The following is a 15,758-nucleotide window of genomic DNA, read 5'->3' as shown; positions in this document are numbered from 1 at the left end:
CCACTCAGACCCTTACAGAGAATCTACCCTCAACATCTACGGCGAATAAATGTATAGGTTCGGACGTACAGAGAGTTCTCTCAGTGGTTTTGGATCAAACTTGTATTTTCCTCAGAGTCGGCAACGCTCGCGCATGTTTTTTTCTACTGTCACTTCGTCTACTGCCACTGATAATGTCAAGCTTTTTCCTACCTGAGGGCGTCTCTATGATTGCGGTGTCGAGTGAACCCTCTACAGTCGCTACTTCTACAGTTTTGTCTACCTCGGCAGCTCGTCACTCCCTGTCTTCTTGACGTTCCAGATCACCTGTTCATCGCTCTGAAGATTTTTCTCCTGGGGATCGGTAATAACAGATCTCCGCTCAGACTCATAGGACTCTTCTCTCGATCAAGACTCTTGTTCTCGGGAGCGTTCTTGGGAGTGCTCTCATCAGTATCAATGGGAAGATTCAGCTTTTTGCGGAAATACTTTCCTCCTCAGTTCAATCACAGAATTTGAATTTTCGATCTTCTAAGGGTCAGCAATCTTGGGATTAGCGATGTTCCCAGACTCCCCATACCTCCAAAGATCATGATTCCTCCACGAATTGATGCAGGTGCAGGGACCTCTCAAGATCGACACTACTCTGAAGCAGCACACTTCAATTGTTTCGACAAACCTTCAAGGTTCTTTATACCTCACATGATCGACGCACCTCTAAGGATCGCTGTACTTCAAACAATTGCTGCTCCTCTAAGGATCGATGCATCTCAAAGGAGCGATGTAACTCTAAGGGTAGACGTTCCCCATGGTTGGGAGAACCTCGATGGATCAACACTTCTCTGCAGATCAGGGGACAGTCAAACTAACCACCATCTCTCACAGAGAGACACTTCAGACTCATCATATATCGTTTGGGAAGATGAACTTTATACTGATTCCGTTTGACACTCTCACTTGACTTGCTCCTATGTTATAGTTCTCATTCTTATGACTATCATCAATAATGATGAGAATTTCCATACAACTCTGCTTTGTATAATGTCTACACAAACCTGGCGCATGATTGGGAATGCTACCCACAGTATATGGACTCCTTCCCATCATGGTGATGATATTCCTATGACGCTGCTTATCCGGATTACCATCCTCGGATTACCATCACTCTCCTTGAGATGAATTTTCCTCTCTTCATCGGCACAGAAACAACACTCATCGCTTGGCTACTACCAGCAGATGACCTTCCCCAAAGCCCACGCATGGCACTCTTCCTTCAAAGTGCTGCTCAAGATTCCTGGGGTGTAACCTTATGATTAAAATGTCCCATTTCTGGTGTCCCCTGCATTGGTATTGTAGGAATATTGCTAAAAGCGGCATAAAACCATACTCTCACTCACTCACTCACTTCAGCCTACAACATAGACAGTCGCACTTCCTTCTCCTGTGGACTCTTTGCCAGAGGAGGATTTAGTTGATTGTCATGCCTTCCCTGCTTCTTCCTCCCGCAATTTTGACACGACAGATCCGACTGCAGCCTTGATTTATATCCAGCTTCCCAACAGTACTTCAACCGATGTCACTTAATCTTCTTTTGTTGTCCCCTGTGCATCTTTGCCAAATATTTCTCTCCCTCCCAGACCAGTTTTAGCAGATATGGCTACAAATCTGCATAAAGCCATTGAGTCCTTACCCCAGCTACACAATCCATTACAGTCTCCTCGCCTTGTGTTTGCTGATGCAGGCACTCACCACCTATTGACTTCTGCTCCTGAATTGGACAGTCACTTAGCGATTTTGGCTCCTAAACGTTCGTTGTCCTGCTCTACGGTGGACGATAGAGATTCAGTGCACCCAGACACTACTATTCGCTGAACACTACCATTAGTCTTAAATATTCTCTCAGCAATGGAGGCTCTCACCTCAGTTTTTTATCACACGTCTTCTCCCAAGGAAGCTTGCATTAGAGGTGCTGTCGGTCTTAACCAGGACAAGGTTACAGCCATTTGGGATCTTGCTCATCATGCGGAGCCACATACTACCCTAAGACGGCATGGTGTCCTTAGACACTGCTCATAGGACGATCCCTTTAAAAATCGCCTCTAGCAACTGCCTTGGTAAACCCCTCCACTTTTTGCTGGACGCATTCAAGACATTTATGTGTTTAGCACGACACTTCTTTCCAGATGACGGTGGATCTGCTGCTTTTACAACGTAACTAGCTTGAAGAGCAATAATGGAAGTACAGTAAACGACCTGCCTTCATTCCCACGCAGTCGGACCTCCTGGAGGTTATTTGTAGTAGATCCAGTTACTTTCGCAATTGTGGACTCGGACGCCAAGGACAATGTGGTGGCAAATCCCTCGGACATCTTTCTCCGGACTAACAGTAGCGCTGAATTTCGCGGATTGTGCCCTGCGGCTGTTTACCCACCTTCTCAAGCCCATCGTCAAATTCCTACACATTCGAGGCATTGTCTTCGAATCATACGTCGACGACTGCATTTAGGCCAATGAAGATCCAGGCATTTTTCTAATACTTCTCAACTTCATGCAGCTTCCTCTTCATCATCTTGGCTGGCTCGTCAACGCCAAACCATCCGGATTTATTCCAACTCAAGGTCTTCAGTTTATCGGGTCCTGTTCGATACGTGCATGATGTTTCGTGCACAAGGATCGTTGGAAGAAGATTCAACACCTTGTTCCATTTGCAAGCAGTAAATCACTCTGCTTCAGTAGCAATAACTTCTCCGCCTCTTGACGCCAGCACAGGCTCTCACCAGGAGAGAACAACTCCACCTGCGACCAATTCAGTGATCGGTTATTTACCATCCTGCCTTTGACGTCCATCTTGATGCGGCGACACTTATTTGGCGTTCCTGTAAGAGATTTATTATCCCACTTTCTACGACAGCTGTGACGGAAGTTTTCCTTATAAGCGAAGGTCTGTTTCTCATATCTGACACTCCCATTGTACCCGCTTTACAAACTAAGTTCACCTATTTAGATTGATAGATTATGTGATGAGAAAGAATAATTTTTTGGTGTGCTCAATTTTTTTCACTGCGGTCACCCTGAAATCCAAGATGGCTGCCAATATGGCCGCCACTTTTCTACCTAACCTATTAACTTCACTATATATCCTATTTGTTTATCAAATATTAATCATAAATAACTACTGACCATGAACAGCTGAAGTGTAATATATATATATATTTTGTTTGGGCACCAAATTTAACATTTTAGAACGGAACTACTAGTTCAAAATGGATGCCAAGTTCAAATTAATTATATTCTTTAATACAAAACAGGGTATTTTTTGAATGGATATACCAATCAGAACTTCAATTTGGAATAGGATAATACAAATTAACCACTTTTGGCTCAGTAAATATTCATTAAAGGTATATTAGGTTTCATAAAACTACAAATAATGACCAAAAATATGGAATTCATCTGTCAATAAGGGTGAGAAATTAAAAAGCATAGCATCATAAAACTATCTTCTGCACTGTAAACTTCAGTTTAACATCATTGAACAGTTAAAAAAAACAAATAAAAAAACAAAAACATTTAAAGTGGTTATGCTTATAATCACTACTATAAACAGTTGTCTTGCAAGTAGTACAGGAAGTGCTGTCTCAGAGAATGTTGCCAAGGACAAACACACTCCACTAGAGGACACATGGCTCAAGCAAGATTACCTGGACATGATGCTAATCGAGAACCTCCTACAGGTCAATAAGAGAATCACCTCCGAACTGGACGCAAATCCATATCTGTCTCTGTCTCTAGCATGCATCATCAGCAAAAGACCCGAACCTCCTCGATATAATAATGCTGCTCAACTGCTGACTACGCTGGATTCAAAAAGTGCAAAAAAGGCTAAGCAGGTCGATTTGGTATGGCAGCTGTCCCGAATGGATTTCAACTTAGGCGAAAACGTGGAACCATCAGAGCAAGCTGTCCCAGGATGGAAGGGATTTAACAGCGCCACCCAGCCCTCTACACCAATGGAGTCTCACAGAATTGGATACTGCCAAACCATCCACAAACCCCCTGGTCATAGTGTGATCTATACGTTTCTGACCAGATCAGTTGAGATGACTGACAAAACAATGGATGATGATCATGGCAGAGGTTCTTGTTCTGTCCAAGTGGTAGTTGATATGGGAATAAGGACCAAAGCCATAGAAGTTTCCACAGCAAACAGGATTCTGATCCTAAAATGAACCGAATTGTGTTGCATCAGGGGCCATTTCATACCAGTATGCGGTTCATGGCATGTACTGGTTTCCTCTTTGGTAGTGCTCGACTGCGTGACATCTTCATTGAGGCAGGAATTTTGGCAGAAGGATCAGTTGACAAGGTCCTTCAAGGAGAGCACTGGGAGCGTGGGTTCTTTGCCCACACGCTTGTTGCTGAAGCTTGTGAGAGACTTCGTTTTGCAGTTTTTGTCAAAAACCTTGATCATGGAAGATGTCTTGAAATCTTGAAGTCTGAAATTGATGGTTTTCGTCATAATATGTCACCTGAGAGACTTGCCACTCTAACAACCTCAGAGTGACTGGAAACTAAGTTTACACTCTGAAATTGAAATGCTCCCCTGGTGTATTGCCTGTGGAAGAAATGTATATGGACGATACAAACCTCTCTATCTGCTCATGATGCTGAACCTTGAAAACACACACCCAGATGGCCAAGAGCAGCTTTTTAATGGATCCCTCTTCACCATCCAGAAAAGTAAAAAAAAAAACATTTGGCAGAGTTCCTGCTGACCAAGAAACTGAAATGGGTGTTAACAGAGATTCTAAGGCTCCAGGAGGTGTAGCATATATCAGCATGAAACCAGCAGCAACACGGAAAAGGGAAATCCTGTCAACTCAGAGAGCTGAGTTTATGAGACGTTGCACTTCTCTGACTGGGGATGAGAAAGACAAACCCTTCATTGCTGATGATGCAGGCAAGATACAGGTCAGAAAAGATGAAGAGAAAGTGCAGCACATCATGAACACAATAACAAAATGGAACAATCCATTTGAAGGTGAAGGACCACTTTGTCACATCTCATCTGGTAGACAAGCCACTGAAGAAGTTGCAAGAGATATGCTTCATGCCCATGATAAAGGACAATCTGAGCTTGTGACCTTTGTGAAGGAGAGATGAGAAGAAACATGTTCTTCAGTTTCTTCATCAGACGAGGACGTTCCAACGGTGAGTTTAATTCAGACTCCTACAACTCAGGTAAAGAAGAGTTTCTATAATGCACGGCCAAAACTTGGTTTGCAGAACTTTGCCTTAATGACAAAAAAAAAGAAAACAACTGTAAAAACTCAAACAACAAGACTCAGAAATACTCGAGACAGCTGTGGAGAGAGGTTTTCAATAGATGAAGTTATGGCATTTCCACTCGGGCCTTTGCCATATTCTCTAGCAACTGCTGAAGGAAAATTGGCTAAGACATCAAAGTCTGTACTCATGCACGAATTAGAAAAGATGACTCAACAAGAAGAGACTCCCTGCCGAAGGACACACCAATCCATCATTGTAGATGCTATGGCACAATTGAAACTTGCTAAGATTGCCACATTTGGTGACCTGGCTGAAGCTGTAATGAAAATGATCCTGAGACATGTTTCAACAAGCAGTACTGCATCTGTGCATTGGGTAGCAGATACATATCCAGAAATGTCAATTAAGAATACTGAACATGAGTCTTGCTTGCTGTCTGCAGAAGAAAGCTTTGCAACTACAATAAACAGCCGGGATCAGAAGGTAGATACACAGCTTAAAAAAGATCTACGAGATGGTCAATTCAAAGAATCTTTGACACAGTTTTTAGTTGAAGAATGGAAGAGTCACAAGTCTGCATCCATAATTGGCGATCATACCCTGTTTGCAACAACAACAAATAAATGTTATGCCTTCAGTGTGTCCTGTGGACGGATGGAATGCCAAGAAATTCCAGAGTTGATATACAGGATGGAAGAAGCTGATCAGAGGCTTATTCTTCACGCACACTATGCATCACATCAAACTCCCGAACCTGATGTTGTTATCATTCACTCACCGGACACAGATGTCATGGTGTTAGCAACAGCTGCGTGTGGACTGGAATGGATCAAAACGATGTGCCTTTTCTTCACTGGTTCTGGATCCAAATCACGTTATCTGGATCTTAAAAGAATTGGAAGGACTCTTGGAGAAGATGCATGTGAAGGTGTTATAGGAGCTCATCCTTTCACTGGTTGCGACAGTAATAGTGCCTTCAAGGGACGAGGAAAAATGGGCATACTCTGGCTTCTTGAAAATGATGCCATCTTCTGCAATGCAATGGCTTCACTTGGAAAAAGCTCAGAAGTAACTGACGATCTATTGAAATCGTGTGAAGCAGCAACTTGCATCTTCTACAGATTCAATTCCAGAACCAAACATCTGAATACGGTTTTGACATACAGTGTAAATACACTTCGGACAATCATGTTTGGATCAGGTACATCAGATCCAGAGAAACTGCCACCATGCCAGAATGTTCTGAGAAAGAATGTACAGCGTGCTAATTACCAAGCATTCCTCTCCAGAAATTGTCTGAAACAGGACCAGCAACCAGTTACCACCTTCTCCAAATGGACATGGATGGTTTGTGGCAGATAAAAAGTTGGAAATTAAATGGATGGATGTACAACCAGCACCGTCGTCAGTCGTAGCATTGACCTGCTGCAGCTGCAAAACTGATTGCCGAACAAAGAGGTGTGGATGTGTAAAGAACAGTCTGAAATTTACATGACTGTGTTCTTGTGTCTCAGGATGCCAGAAGTCAAGAAACACTGGTGCTGAAGTGGACATACTTCCTTCAGAAGATTCTTCAGTTGAAATACCTGATGGTGATATCCATGATTCAGACATGGAGTCAAACTCATCTTCAGACACAGACAGTGATATCTGAATCAACTTTGTCCAATGAAAATGATGCATCTGAATGCATTAAAGCTCTTCAAACATCATTTACTGAATCAAATACTGTACTATTGAGTGTGAAACATTTTGACATCATGAAAATGGACTTTGATTTAAAAACAATTTTCCTTTGAGTTTGAGTCTAACCTCAAATATGTAAATATGTTGCATTTTGTTCTACAAAATTCATTATTTAACTTTATAAAAAGTACTATTTTTGCAGAATTATGAATTATTTTGCATTAAAAATGTATATGTGCACCTATAAATGCATTTCTGATTTTGAAAAAGCTGACTTGTTATTGTTTTGACAGAGTAATGAGCGCATTGAGAAATTTTCCCACTTTGGCGGCCATCTTGGACGCCATTTTGGATTTCGGGGTGACCGCAGTAAATTTTTACGAGCACACCAAGAAATAATGTTAGGTAATCGTTTAAGCAGGCTAAAAAACATGGTGAACTTAGTTTGTAAGATGGGTACAATGGCACCCAAAAACTAAGCATGCTATGGGAATCAGACCTTCGATTATTACCTCCATTTCGTTTTTGATTCGTTTTGGTTATCCTCCGGGCTTATATACTAAACAACAAAAGTTCCTGTGACACTGAAAAAGATTTAATGCAAAGTCATGTTTTCTACCACATCTGAACTAATTTCGGTTTGCAAGAGATAAAAGTCTCCTGTAAGTGTTCTAATGGTTTAATTTGTCATACTGACTTCAGAAAATGCGTGATTTTATTTTTTTTAAAACATGAACATGCCAAAATATCAATTTACCAAAAAATAGCGTGTGTGTCCACCTCTGGTTGCAATGACATCTTCGTGTCATGGAATGGACCAGGCGTCGCACAAAGTCCTGTGGTATATCTGCTGGAGCATGTTTCGAAGTTCCTGTAGTGTCTGTGTAACACCTGGTTGACGTCGTGCTCGATTGGTGAGAGATCAGGGGAGCAAGCCGGCAAGGGGATGACATTCACGTTGTTTGTTGAAGAGAATCATTAACAAGTCGAGCAATATGAGGCCGGGCGTTGTCATGTTGAAAGGTAATGCTTGGGCCATGACGATACAAAAAACGGTAGAATAACAGGGCCGATGATCTCGTCGCGGTAGCGCTGTATATTGAGATTTCCCTCTACCACTATCAAACGGGTCCTCTGTCTTGCTGTAATCCCACCCCATACCATAACGCTGCCGCCGCCGAATCGATCTTCTTCCATGACTCAATGATTGACGTAACGTTCACCTCGACGTCGCTACATTCGAATCCGTCCACCGCTGTCGCTGAGGTGAAAACGAGACTCGTCAGTGAATAGAACTTGTCCCCACTGCATGGCTGTCCAGCCTAGAGGCTGTCTGCACCACTGTAGTCGTGCTTGACGGTGGTTTCCTGGCAAAATGCGACGTCTGGCGGGTCTTCTGGTGACAATCCTTGAACATCTGAGGCGACGACGTACGGTTTGTGAAGATATTCGTCGAAGGCCAGGTAAGGCTGGAATCGATTTCGTAGGGGTGTTGTTCGAATCCAGTTGTTTTGTCGATTATTGGTTACACGTGGCCTGCCACTCCAAGAATGGTCTCTGACTGTATTCGTCTGTTGCCAACGTTGTCATGAACACCAAATGGTGTTTCTGTGGACGTTAAATTGCCTTGCAACATCACGTTGACTCGATCCTGCTTCAAGGATACCAATGGCTCGCAGACGCTCATTTTCGGACAGGCGTGGCATTTCGTATTGTTGAATAATTGCGTAATTTTGTTGTTTTTCTAAGTGGTTGTCAGGACTATGCTAAACAATGCCTATGGGATCCCGTTAACGTTAATACCTATTCTTGGGTAGTGAAATGTATGGGGCTTGCATAAAAGTCAACTTTTGCATGGAACGCATGCTTTTCTGTAGCAGTTGCGTTTTTGTGACTTGATTCCATACATGTACTACAATATTGAGAACCAAACTTTACTTGTTTGACAAATACACAAAAATATTGGTGTCACAGAAACTTTTGTTGTTTACTTTTGATTGCCTGCCTGCTCCGGTCGCTTCCAACCTCATTAAACCCGCGCTGTCGCCTCTACACAGTAATTGCACTTTGGCTGAAATAATGGAAGGATGTTTCTGGAAATCAAATGCGGTTTTCGCATCCCACTCCATCTGAAACATGTATGTGACTGACGTCCAAGGTCTGCATTAATTTGGGCCATTGGTTCGCGCACAGCAAGTCTCAGCAAGAAACATCTGCGCAGACGTGTACCCGATCCAGTTCTTTGTACTATGCCTCTCTCTGTATACAATCAACCTTGGCACTATTCTTAGAGTGTATCATATTTTTTCGTGTTCTCCCAGACTGAGTATCCGATTGGAGAATGCGTTCACTTGTCTGTAGAGACTTTGTTCTTCATCTGGAAGTCGCCGTCCTCAACACCACTTATCTCTGCCTTGTGCATGTGTTGTTGGGTATTGGTTCCACGATCTTTGTGGATATGATCGATCGTTCCTCCTCTCAATTAGATTGGCTAGTGCAACAACAAGTGGCTAAAGTGATGACGTAAATACTGCTGAGGTATCGCGCAGGAAGCAGAGGTACCGTAATTCCCTTGATCCAAAGCCAAGTGGCCTAGCTTTGGTTACTGGTAGTCTACAGCCCATGTATAATACTGTACATGGACTTGTCAAAAGTTCTAAGCCTAACAAACAAAAAGTGTTATATATTTCAACATGATTTCCCTGCTGTTCAATACACTTCTCATATTGATAGTGAAACTTTTCAATTCCAGTCAGGAAGACGTTTTCTCAAGCCACTCTTAAAAAAAACATTCACGGCAGCTTTGAGGTACTCGTTGTCGTCATAGTACTTTCAACGAAGGTGTTCTTTCAGATTATGATACAGATGGAGATCACTTGGTTCCAGGTCTCGCGAGTATGGAGGGTGAGGAAGCTATTCGAATCCGCATTGTCGCAGAGCAGCCTTTGCAAGTCGAGAGGTGTGACAAGAGGCATTGTAATGAAGTAGTAGAACTCCAGCAGTCGCTTTTCTTAGATAGAATCTCTCAGGTGATGAAGGAAATCAGCATAGTAGCCACTAGTAATCGCCTTTTGACTGTCTAAGTAATCAACAAGGATCACGCCCTTTTCATCCCAGAATACAGCCATAAGTTTCTTCACTGATGTTGATATGTTTGACAAATTTCTTTTGACGCACTTGTATATATATCACTTGTTCTCGTTTCTATATTGCTGAAACAGTGCCTATGAGACGTTAAATTTTAATTGATTCACTCACCCACTTTACCTATCGTTTCAATCCCTGAGGCGTGATTGACTGTTTTGACCAAGCGTTGAAAGAGACGCCAAGCTGGCTTGTCACATCATCCGTGGGAGATAGTGATACCCCTGTCTTGTAGTTTCAATTGGCTGAAGCCCATCTCCGAATCGAATACAAGTCGTACATTGTATTGTGTGGCTTTACAATTACGCTCGTTTACGTAACAGGTTTCAAGTATTGTTCTCGATTTCATGTGTTTCTTTTGTTCACGTGTCAGGGTGACATTACCCTTTTGGAGTGTTTCTTCTCTATCCCCGAGCTTTGTTTTGTGACACTAGACAGTGTAACTTAATACGGTTCTGTATCACTTTCGATCCAGCTTTCTTACGTATATCCTACTGTTGTTGCCTTTACAGGCTAGGGATTTTCGCCCCACCTTCCAACAGTGGAATAAATGCATAGTGTGAGATAGGATAAGTTTAAAGCACGCTGTATGCCCAACCACAATTACTCCAGCCTATTCAACTCCAGAAAGAGAGAGAGCTGGCTGGGGAAATCACGTGTTCAGCGCGTGTAGGCATAAAAAAGCGTGCATGGCCCAGATTGTTGAGAGTTGACCATGTTGATGCTCGGTGTGTTCGGGTTGGTTGTTTTCCAGAAGCTGGAAATCTTTATTGACGGTCGTTTCCACTTAGAATCGAAAGATGAATTAGAAATGCATAGTGTTAGATAGCATATTTATATAAATGTTCAATTTTTTGTAAAGTTTACAATTTAGTTATCAAGTATTCTGGCTCCATCCTTCAATGTATAATTAATAAATGCAAGTAGAGATAACGAAAGCTTGTCTTAGACCAAACTTTACATTGTGTAGTTGTCATGAAAACCTAAACTTGAGTTGGATAGAATGTGTGTGTCTTTTGTCTGTGCAAAATATCAGCTTATTCAGTCATGTGTGAAAGGAATGTTTTTAGTGTTTGTAGTTTATGCTACAGTCTGCAGTGTGCCAGCTATATCATGGTGGCTTGTAAATATTCCCCATCTGGACCAGACAAAGCGTGCATGGCCCAGACTGTTGAGAGGTGACCATGTTGATGCTCGGTGTGTTCGGGTTGGTTGTTTTCCAGAAGCTGGAAATCTTTATTTACGCTAGTTTCAACTTAGAATCGAAAGATGAATGAGAAATGCATAGTGTTAGATAGCATATGTTTATAAATGTTCAATTTATAGAATCACTCTAAAGAAATACCATGTGTATTTCTTTTGTCTATGCAAAATATCAGCTTATTCAGTCATGTGTGAGAGGAATGTTTTAAGTGTTTGTAGTTTATGCTACAGTCTGCAGTATGCCAGCTATATCATGGTGGCTTGTAAATATTCCCCATCTGGACCAGACAAACCAGTGGTTATTATTAAGAACAGCGCCCCAAGCCGTCAAGGTATGATGATGCGCCATCAACCAGTCACCAGATGGAGTGAGTGAGTGAGTGAGTTTGGTTTGACGCCGCTTTTAACAGTAGTCCAGTCATATCACGGCGTGTCGGCTTAATGTGGGAGGAAAATGCCGAAGTGATGCAGGTCTCAGACGTTTACCACTTCGGTGAAACCCACGAGCACGGATATGGTGCTGACAAACCTAGAAACATAATTGGGGCGAGCCGGGATTCGAACCCACAATCATAGGTTTCTGGCGTGCCTAAGGGCCGCAACTCTGCACAGCGAATCGCGGCGCCTTAGACGACTGGGCCACCCGTGCCCCCTCACCAGGTGGAAGTGTTGATGGTCATTCAATATGATACAAGAGGAAAAAAGTAACTGTTTCATATAAGGTGGTGTAAATGTTATGTTATTGAAAATAGCAACATAATATTTGGTCATTCGTCTAATGAATGTTTCGTCGTAACAAATTCACCAAAACAAAAACCATTAGCTGGTAGCAGGAGACATGCCCCAAAGAGGGATGGTGTAGCAACTCAATTAGAATTGCCATCCGATGTGACCACCATTGGGCTGATACAATCGAGACAGTAGCCATGCATTGAAGACACAAGATGATTGAAAAAATCCCGAGGAGATTGGCCCCTCTGAGCTAGCATTACCGGCTGGTTTGGCGAGAGGTCTTGAGAAACAGTAAAGCAGTAAAGCAATATTATGTTACCTCAAAAAAATTGTTACAACATGTATAACGTGATGTTACGTCCCTGCATTTGCACAAAGGGGAGAATATGGTCACGAACGATGTCGTCCCGATAGCGTACACCATTCAAATTATCATTAACAATGATGAGTAGTGATGCCACCCCATATCATTCCATTTCCACCTAAAAAATGACGGCGTTGAGTAACGCAAGCGCCGATGAAACGTTTTCCTGGACGACCATCAGAGCCGTCCAGATGAAACCTGGACCAGTCTTGTCTTCTGAACCTCAGATGCTGTCTAATCCAAGCGTGCCTGACGGTGTCGTAGAAGCAAAATTGGGTGTATGGCTGGGCGACGGGGCCGCATGTTGTGTTCCCGCAACCCACGGTTGCATACGGTTCTGCCATTAATTGGTCTCATCTTAAATATGATTTCAGAATAAATTTATTTTAATGAACTAAGTATGAAGTACAGTTACCTTTTCGCCGTTAGTATACTTCAGTAACCCATGCATGCCGTTAAAGGCGACTATGCTTGTCGTAAGAGGCGACTAACGAGATCGGGTGGTCAGGCTCGCTGACTTGGTTGATGCATGTCATCTTATCCCAACTGCGTGAATCGATGCTCATGATGTAAGTCACTGGATTGTCAGGTCCAGATTCGATTATTTACAGACCGCCGTCATATAGCTGGACTATTGCTGAGTGCGGCTTTAAACAACAAACAAACAAACAAATAACTCAACAACAGGCTGACAAGGGTGTGTATACACAGTCAGCTTCGAAATAAACAAATCTAAATATATAATGTCGACGCCATAGAATAACCAGTCTCGATTATCCGCGGAAAGAGATTCCATTGCTTTCAAGGCAACAGAGCGGTGAATATTATATGAATCGATCACTAAAAGTCACACGGTGTTCGCGGAAAAGGGTAAGCAGTCCTTGCTTACAGTTGCACCCGCCACTCACACAGTTTGCATAACAATTAAGTGTTTGTTTGTTACCAGACGTCACACATCACTACTCCCGCCATGTGACGGCAGCCTGTGCAGAAACCAGACAATCAAGTACCGTATTCGACGTAATGTGCGCCCCTCTCTAAAAAGCGCCCACGGCGATATTTGCTAATATATTGGCTAGTGAACAATCACAATTGGCACCCTTCCGATTAATCAATGTACACAAGACTTATTTTTTCGCGTATAATACGTGCTCGTGTGTTATATGCACCCTTAATTATGGGCAATCAAATTCTGGAAAAATATATCTGTCGTACATAAACATTTAAGGCTGTCAGCATAAACCATGAAATTTATCTTTCAACTCTGTTTTTTTCACCCAAATAATATTCAAAAAAGAGCCCTGTTTCTAATTTTGAGAGCGCCCTGGGCGCTTATTATGTCGAATACGGTAAGCAGTTATATAATGTCTCGATCCAAACATTTTCTTTTGTAGTTAACTCAGCATAACTGATAAATGCTACTGAGGTCATGGCGAAACTTGTGGAATTCAATGTAAAAATGTAAAGCAAAATTATTTTGCCATATTATTCTTGCAGGTGTTCGATTGTATGCTTGTACGAAGGACCTTGATCCATCAACTGGAACCTTTCAGATGAAATGCGTCTGGGTGAATGTGTGTTGTCGCCCGTGTCACACGCAGCTAACACGTCGGTTAGTCAGCCATGGTTTGGTTATACATTAAGCGTTTACAGAGCACTTCCTGAATCATACAAACAAAACACATGCATAGAAGCAGTACTTGTGTATATATATTTGTAGTTTTCAGTAAGGTGTGTTTTGAAATTTATACCCATTTGAAATTGCTTTAAAGCAACACTTGGGGATACCGTGTAAGAATAGATCCCAACAATCCATGCTGGTCGAAAGAGGCGACTAAATGATCAGATGACCAGGCTCGCTGACATGGTTGATGGTGTGTCATCATCCTACCCCGACCGTTTGCTAAAAATATATCAATCACTAGAATCGATTTTTACAGGCTGCAGACAAATAGCTGGAATATTGCTGAGTGCTGCGTTAAACAACAAACAATGTTAATCTGTTATGTGACTACGTCCTTGTCAATCAGCCCAAACCCAAACTTCCAGCACATTCATGGTGTCTTGTACCACAGGAGTAGCCTTCACGTGTAGCACATTCACGATGTCTTCTACCACAGGAGTAGCCTTCACATGCAGCACATTCATGGTGTCATGTACTACATGAGTAGCCTTCACGTGCAGCACATTCATGGTGTCTCATACTACATGAGCAGCCTTCACGTGTAGCACATTCACGGTGTCTTCTACCACAGGAGTAACCATCACATGCAGCACAGTCATGGTGTCTTGTACTACATGAGTAGCCTTCACATGCAGCACAGTCATGGTGTCTTGTACCAAAGGAGTAGCCTTCACGTGCAGCGTATTCATGGTGTCTTGTACTACATGAGTAGCCTTCACGTGCAGCACATTCATGGTGTCTTGTACTACATGAGTAGCCTTCACGCGCAGCACATTCACGGTGTCTTCTACCACAGGAGTAACCATCACATGCAGCACAGTCATGGTGTCTTGTACTACATGAGTAGCCTTCACATGCAGCACAGTCATGGTGTCTTGTACCAAAGGAGTAGCCTTCACGTGGGCGTATTCATGGTGTCTTGTACTACATGAGTAGCCTTCACGTGCAGCACATCCATGGTGTCTTGTACTACATGAGTAGCCTTCACGCGCAGCACATTCATGGTGTCTTGTACTACAGGAGTAGCCTTCACGCGCAGCACATTCATGGTGTCTTGTACTACATGAGTAGCCTTCACGCACAGCACATTCATGGTGCCTTGTACTACATGAGTAGCCTTCACGCACAGCACATTCATGGTGTCTTGTACTACATGGGTAGCCTTCACGCGCAGCACATTCATGGTGTCTTGTACTACATGAGTAGCCTTCACGCGAAGCACATTCATGGTGTCTTGTACTACATGAGTAGCCTTCACGCGCAGCACATTCATGGTGTCTTGTACTACATGAGTAGCCTTCACGCACAGCTCATTCATGGAGTCTTGTACCACGGGAGTAGCCATCACATGCAGCACATCCATGTGTATGCAGGGATCGTCTGATGCGCCGAAATATGCAATGATAGATTTGCGTTCCTTGGGCACGCCAGAATCCTATGATCGCGGGTTTCAATTCCGTCTCGCCCTGATTATGTATCTAGGTTTGCAGGCACCAAACCCGTGCTCGTGGGTTTCACCACAGTGATAAACGCCTGAGACTGGCATCCCATTTCCTCCCACATAACACTGACACGCCATGATTTAACTGGAATACTGTTCAAAGGGACTTTAAATCAAATTCACTTACACCCTCACTCTCTCACTCGATGACAACATTTAAGCTGACACGCCATGTT

Source organism: Haliotis cracherodii, unplaced genomic scaffold, assembly GCF_022045235.1.
Source record: "Haliotis cracherodii isolate W230 unplaced genomic scaffold, xgHalCrac1.p SCAF_2, whole genome shotgun sequence".
Lineage (NCBI taxonomy): Eukaryota > Metazoa > Mollusca > Gastropoda > Lepetellida > Haliotidae > Haliotis > Haliotis cracherodii.
This window is presented reverse-complemented; position numbering follows the sequence as displayed.